General features: G+C 45.1%; 1 long non-coding RNA gene across 1 annotated transcript in view; it reads left to right on the top strand.

Moving 5' to 3' along the window:
* Positions 1–5,740: 5,740 nt before the first annotated feature.
* LOC116354731 (uncharacterized) overlaps positions 5,741–5,882 on the top strand; it is a 13,211-nt gene continuing 13,069 nt past the window's right edge. Inside the window, exon 1 of the long non-coding RNA XR_004203909.1 lies at positions 5,741–5,882. This exon is cut by the window's right edge and continues 207 nt beyond it. This is a non-coding gene — a long non-coding RNA (uncharacterized LOC116354731).

The following is a 5,882-nucleotide window of genomic DNA, read 5'->3' as shown; positions in this document are numbered from 1 at the left end:
CCCTCTCTCTCTACCTACTCTCCTTTCTCTCTCTCTTTACTACCTCTCTCATTCCCCTCTCTCTCTACTACCTCTATCCTTCCACTCTCTCTCTACCTCTCTCTCTCCTTCCACTCTCTCTCTCTCTCTTTTCCTTCTCTTCTCTCTACCTTCTCCTCTCTACCTCTCTCCTCTCTCTCTCTCCTTCCCCTCTCTCTCTACTACCTCTCTCCTTCCACTCTCTCTCTACCTCTCTCTCTACTACCTCTCTCATTCCCCTCTCTCTCTACAACCTCTATCCTTCCACTCTCTCTCTACCTCTCTCTCCTTCCACTCTCTCTCTACCTCTCTCTCTCTACCTCTCTCTCCTTCCACTCTCTCTCTACCTCTCTCTCTACCTCTCTCTCTCTCTACCTCTCTCTCCTTCCTCTCTCTCTCTCCCTTCCTCTCTCTCTCTACCTCTCTCTCCTTCCTCTCTCTCTCTACCTCTCTCCTTCCCCTCTCTCTCTACTACCTCTCTCCTTCCTCTCTCTCTCTCCTTCCTCTCTCTCTCTACCTCTCTCTCCTTCCTCTCTCTCTCTACCTCTCTCTCCTTCCCCTCTCTCTTTCTACTACCTCTTTCCTAACCTCTGTCTCTCTATCTCTACCTCTCTCCTTCCTCTCTACCTCTCTCTCCTTCCACTCTCTATCTCTACCTCTCTCCTTCCTCTCTCTCTCTCTCTACTCTCTCTCTCTCCTTCCACTCTCTATCTCTACCTCTCTCCTTCCTCTCAATTCAATTCAATTCAAGGGGCTTTATTGGCATGGGAAACATGTGTTAACATTGCCAAAGCTAGTGAAGAAGATAATATACAAAAGTGAAATAAACAATAAAAATTAACAGTAAACATTACACATACAGAAGTTCCAAAATAATAAAGACATTACAAATGTTGTAATGATGTGCAAATAGTTAAAGTACAAAAGGGAAAATAAATAAGTTGTATTTACAATGGTGTTTGTTCTTCACTGGTTGCCCTTTTCTTGTGGCAACAGGTCACACATCTTTCTTCTGTGATGTCACACTGTGGTATTTCACCCAGCAGATATGGAGTATTTGACCAAACAGGGCTATCTTCTGTATGCCACCCCTACCTTGTCACAACACAACACTGATTGGTTCAAACACATTAAGAAGTAAAGAAATTCCACAAATTAACTTTTAGCAAAGGCAAACCTGTTATTTGAAATGCATTCCAGGTGACTACCTCATGAAGCTGGTTGAGAGAATGCCAAGAATGTGCAAAGCTGTCATTGCAAAGGGTGGCTACTTTGAAGAATCTCAAATATAGCATATATTTTGATTTGTTCAACACTTTGTATGGTTACTACATGATTCCATATGTGGTATTTCATAGCTTTGATGTCTTCACTATTATTCTACAATGTAGAACATAGTAAAAAAATTAAGAAAAACCCTTGAATGAGAAGGTGTGTCCAAACTTTTGACTGGTATTGTATATATAGATGTTTGTGTTGCTCTATGGCAACGGTGTCTAGATGGAATTTGTATTTGTGGTCCTGGCGACTGGACCTTCTTTGGAACACCATTATTTTGGTCTTACTGAGATTTACTGGCAGGGCCCAGGTCTGGCAGGGCCCAGGTCTGGCAGGGCCCAGGTCTGGCAGAATCTGTGCAGAAGATCTAGATGCTGCTGTAGGCCCTCCTTGGTTGGTGACAGAAGCACCAGATCATCAGCAAACAGTAGACATTTGACTTCAGATTCTAGTAGGGTGAGGCCGGGTGCTGCAGACTGTTCTGGTGCCCTCGCCAATTCGTTGATATATATGTTCAAGAGGGTGGGGCTCAAGCTGCATCCCTGTCTCACCCCACGGCTCTGTGGAAAGAAATTTGAGTGTGTTTTGCCAATTTTAACAGCACACTTGTTGTTTGTGTACATGGATTTTATAATGCTGTATGTCTATCTCTCCCTCTGACTCTACTACCTCTCTACTTCCACTCTCTATATATATCTCTCCCTCTGACTCTACTACCTCTCTACTTCCACTCTCTATATATATCTCTCCCTCTGACTCTACTACCTCTCTACTTCCACTCTCTATATATATCTCTCCCTCTGACTCTACTACCTCTCTACTTCCACTCTCTATATATATCTCTCCCTCTGACTCTACTACCTCTCTACTTCCACTCTCTATATCTCTATATCTCCCTCTCTCTGACTCTACTACCTCTCTACTTCTACTCTCTATATCTCTATATCTCCCTCTCTCTGACTCTACTACCTCTCTACTTCCACTCTCTATATATATCTCTCTCTCTGACTCTACTACCTCTCTACTTCCACTCTCTATATATATCTCTCTCTCTGACTCTACTACCTCTCTACTTCCACTCTCTATATCTCTATATCTCCCTCTCTCTGACTCTACTACCTCTCTACTTCCACTCTCTATATCTCTATATCTCCCTCTCTCTGACTCTACTACCTCTCTACTTCCACTCTCTATATCTCTATATCTCCCTCTCTCTGACTCTACTACCTCTCTACTTCCACTCTCTATATCTCTATATCTCCCTCTCTCTGACTCTACTACCTCTCTACTTCCACTCTCTATATCTCTATATCTCCCTCTCTCTGACTCTACTACCTCTCTACTTCCACTCTCTATATCTCTATATCTCCCTCTCTCTGACTCTACTACCTCTCTACTTCCACTCTCTATATCTCTATATCTCCCTCTCTCTGACTCTACTACCTCTCTACTTCCACTCTCTATATCTCTATATCTCCCTCTCTCTGACTCTACTACCTCTCTACTTCCACTCTCTATATCTCTATATCTCCCTCTCTCTGACTCTACTACCTCTCTACTTCCACTCTCTATATCTCTATATCTCCCTCTCTCTGACTCTACTACCTCTCTACTTCCACTCTCTATATATCTCTCTCTGACTCTACTACCTCTCTACTACCTCTCTACTTCCACTCTCTATATATCTCTCTCTGACTCTACTACCTCTCTACTACCTCTCTACTTCTACTCTCTATATATATCTATCTGACTCTACTACCTCTCTACTACCTCTCTACTTCTACTCTCTATATATATCTATCTGACTCTACTACCTCTCTCTGACTCTACTACCTCTCTACTTCCACTCTACTACCTCTCTATACAGTGCCTTGCAAAAGTATTCGGCCCCCTTGAACTTTGCGACCTTTTGCCACATTTCAGGCTTCAAACATAAAGATATAAAACTGTATTTTTTTGTGAAGAATCAACAACAAGTGGGACACAATCATGAAGTGGAACGACATTTATTGGATATTTCAAACTTTTTAACAAATCAAAAACTGAAAAATTCCGCCCCTTTACTTTCAGTGCAGCAAACTCTCTCCAGAAGTTCAGTGAGGATCTCTGAACGATCCAATGTTGACCTAAATGACTAATGATGATAAATACAATCCACCTGTGTGTAATCAAGTCTCCGTATAAATGCACCTGCACTGTGATAGTCTCAGAGGTCCGTTAAAAGCGCAGAGAGCATCATGAAGAACAAGGAACACACCAGGCAGGTCCGAGATACTGCTGTGAAGAAGTTTAAAGCCGGATTTGGATACAAAAAGATTTCCCAAGCTTTAAACATCCCAAGGAGCACTGTGCAAGCGATAATATTGAAATGGAAGGAGTATCAGACCACTGCAAATCTACCAAGACCTGGCTGTCCCTCTAAACTTTCAGCTCATACAAGGAGAAGACTGATCAGAGATGCAGCCAAGAGGCCCATGATCACTCTGGATGAACTGCAGAGATCTGCAGCTGAGGTGGGAGACTCTGTCCATAGGACAACAATCAGTCGTATATTGCACAAATCTGGCCTTTATGGAAGAGTGGCAAGAAGAAAGCCATTTCTTAAAGATATCCTTAAAAAGTGTCATTTAAAGTTTGCCACAAGCCACCTGGGAGACACACCAAACATGTGGAAGAAGGTACTCTGGTCAGATGAAACCAAAATTGAACTTTTTGGCAACAATGCAAAACGTTATGTTTGGCGTAAAAGCAACACAGCTCATCACCCTGAACACACCATCCCCACTGTCAAACATGGTGGTGGCAGCATCATGGTTTGGGCCTGCTTTTCTTCAGCAGGGACAGGGAAGATGGTTAAAATTGATGGGAAGATGGATGGAGCCAAATACAGGACCATTCTGGAAGAAAACCTAATGGAGTCTGCAAAAGACCTGAGACTGGGACGGAGATTTGTCTTCCAACAAGACAATGATCCAAAACATAAAGCAAAATCTACAATGGAATGGTTAAAAAATAAACATATCCAGGTGTTAGAATGGCCAAGTCAAAGTCCAGACCTGAATCCAATCGAGAATCTGTGGAAAGAACTGAAAACTGCTGTTCACAAATGCTCTCCATCCAACCTCACTGAGCTCGAGCTGTTTTGCAAGGAGGAATGGGAAAAAATTTCAGTCTCTCGATGTGCAAAACTGATAGAGACATACCCCAAGTGACTTACAGCTGTAATCGCAGCAAAAGGTGGCGCTACAAACTATTAACTTAAGGGGGCTGAATAATTTTGCACGGCACTGTATCTCTATATCTCCCTCTCTCTGACTCTACTACCTCTCTACATCTCTATATCTCCCTCTCTCTGACTCTACTACCTCTCTACTTCCACTCTCTATATCTCCCTCTCTCTACTACCTCTCTAATTCCACTCTCTATATCTCCCTCTCTCTACTTTCACACTCTCCCAGGAGCAGTATGCCCAGAGTCTCACAGAGGGCAGCAGTATGCCCAGAGTCTCACAGAGGGCAGCAGTATGCCCAGAGTCTCACAGAGGGCAGCAGTATGCCCAGAGTCTAACAGAGGGCAGCAGTATGCCCAGAGTCTCACAGAGGGCAGCAGTATGCCCAGAGTCTAACAGAGGGCAGCAGTATGCCCAGAGTCTAACAGAGGGCAGCAGTATGCCCAGAGTCTAACAGAGGGCAGCAGTATGCCCAGAGTCTAACAGAGGGCAGCAGTATGCCCAGAGTCTATGCCCAGAGTACCAAAACATTTCTGCAGCATTGAAGGTCCCCAAGAACACAGTGGCCTCGGGAGACAGGGAGAGAGGGTGGAGAGAGACAGGGAGAGAGGGTGGAGAGAGAGGGAGAGGGGGTGGAGAGAGACAGGGAGAGAGGGGGTGGAGAGAGACAGGGAGAGAGGGGGTGGAGAGAGACAGGGAGAGAGGGTGTGGAGAGAGACAGGGAGAGAGGGGGAGAGAGAGGGAGAGAGGGTGGAGAGAGACAGGGAGAGAGAGGGTGGAGAGAGACAGGGAGAGAGGGTGTGGAGAGAGACAGGGAGAGAGGGGGGAGAGAGAGGGAGAGAGGGTGTGGAGAGAGACAGGGAGAGAGGGGGGAGAGAGAGGGAGAGAGGGTGGAGAGAGACAGGGAGAGAGGGGGGAGAGAGAGGGAGAGAGGGTGGAGAGAAACAGGGAGAGAGAGGGTGGAGAGAGACAGGGAGAGAGGGGGTGGAGAGAGACAGTGAGAGAAGGGGTGGAGAGAGACAGGGAGAGAGGGGGTGGAGAGAGGAATACGTTCCACTATAACAGGCTCACAGTGTACAGATACCCGACAGGCTTTAAGACACAGAGATGGTGCTCTGATAAGGTAGCACAGCTGAGAAACAGCCAAAGGAGAGAGAGAGAAGATGTAGGAGGCAGAGAGAGAGACAGAGAGACAGAGAGACAGAGAGACAGAGAGAGAGAGAGAGAGAGCTGTTTCTTCTGCTGTACTGTAGTTTGGAAGTCACAGAAATAGCGGAGTCTTGCAGGAGACAACTTGAAGGGCTTTGGTGGTATAAATACATAAATAAATATATATATATAAATACCCTGCTTTAAA

Source organism: Oncorhynchus kisutch, linkage group LG18, assembly GCF_002021735.2.
Source record: "Oncorhynchus kisutch isolate 150728-3 linkage group LG18, Okis_V2, whole genome shotgun sequence".
Taxonomy (NCBI): domain Eukaryota; kingdom Metazoa; phylum Chordata; class Actinopteri; order Salmoniformes; family Salmonidae; genus Oncorhynchus; species Oncorhynchus kisutch.
Note: the sequence above shows the minus strand (reverse complement) of the source record. Positions and strands in the feature narration are given on the sequence as shown.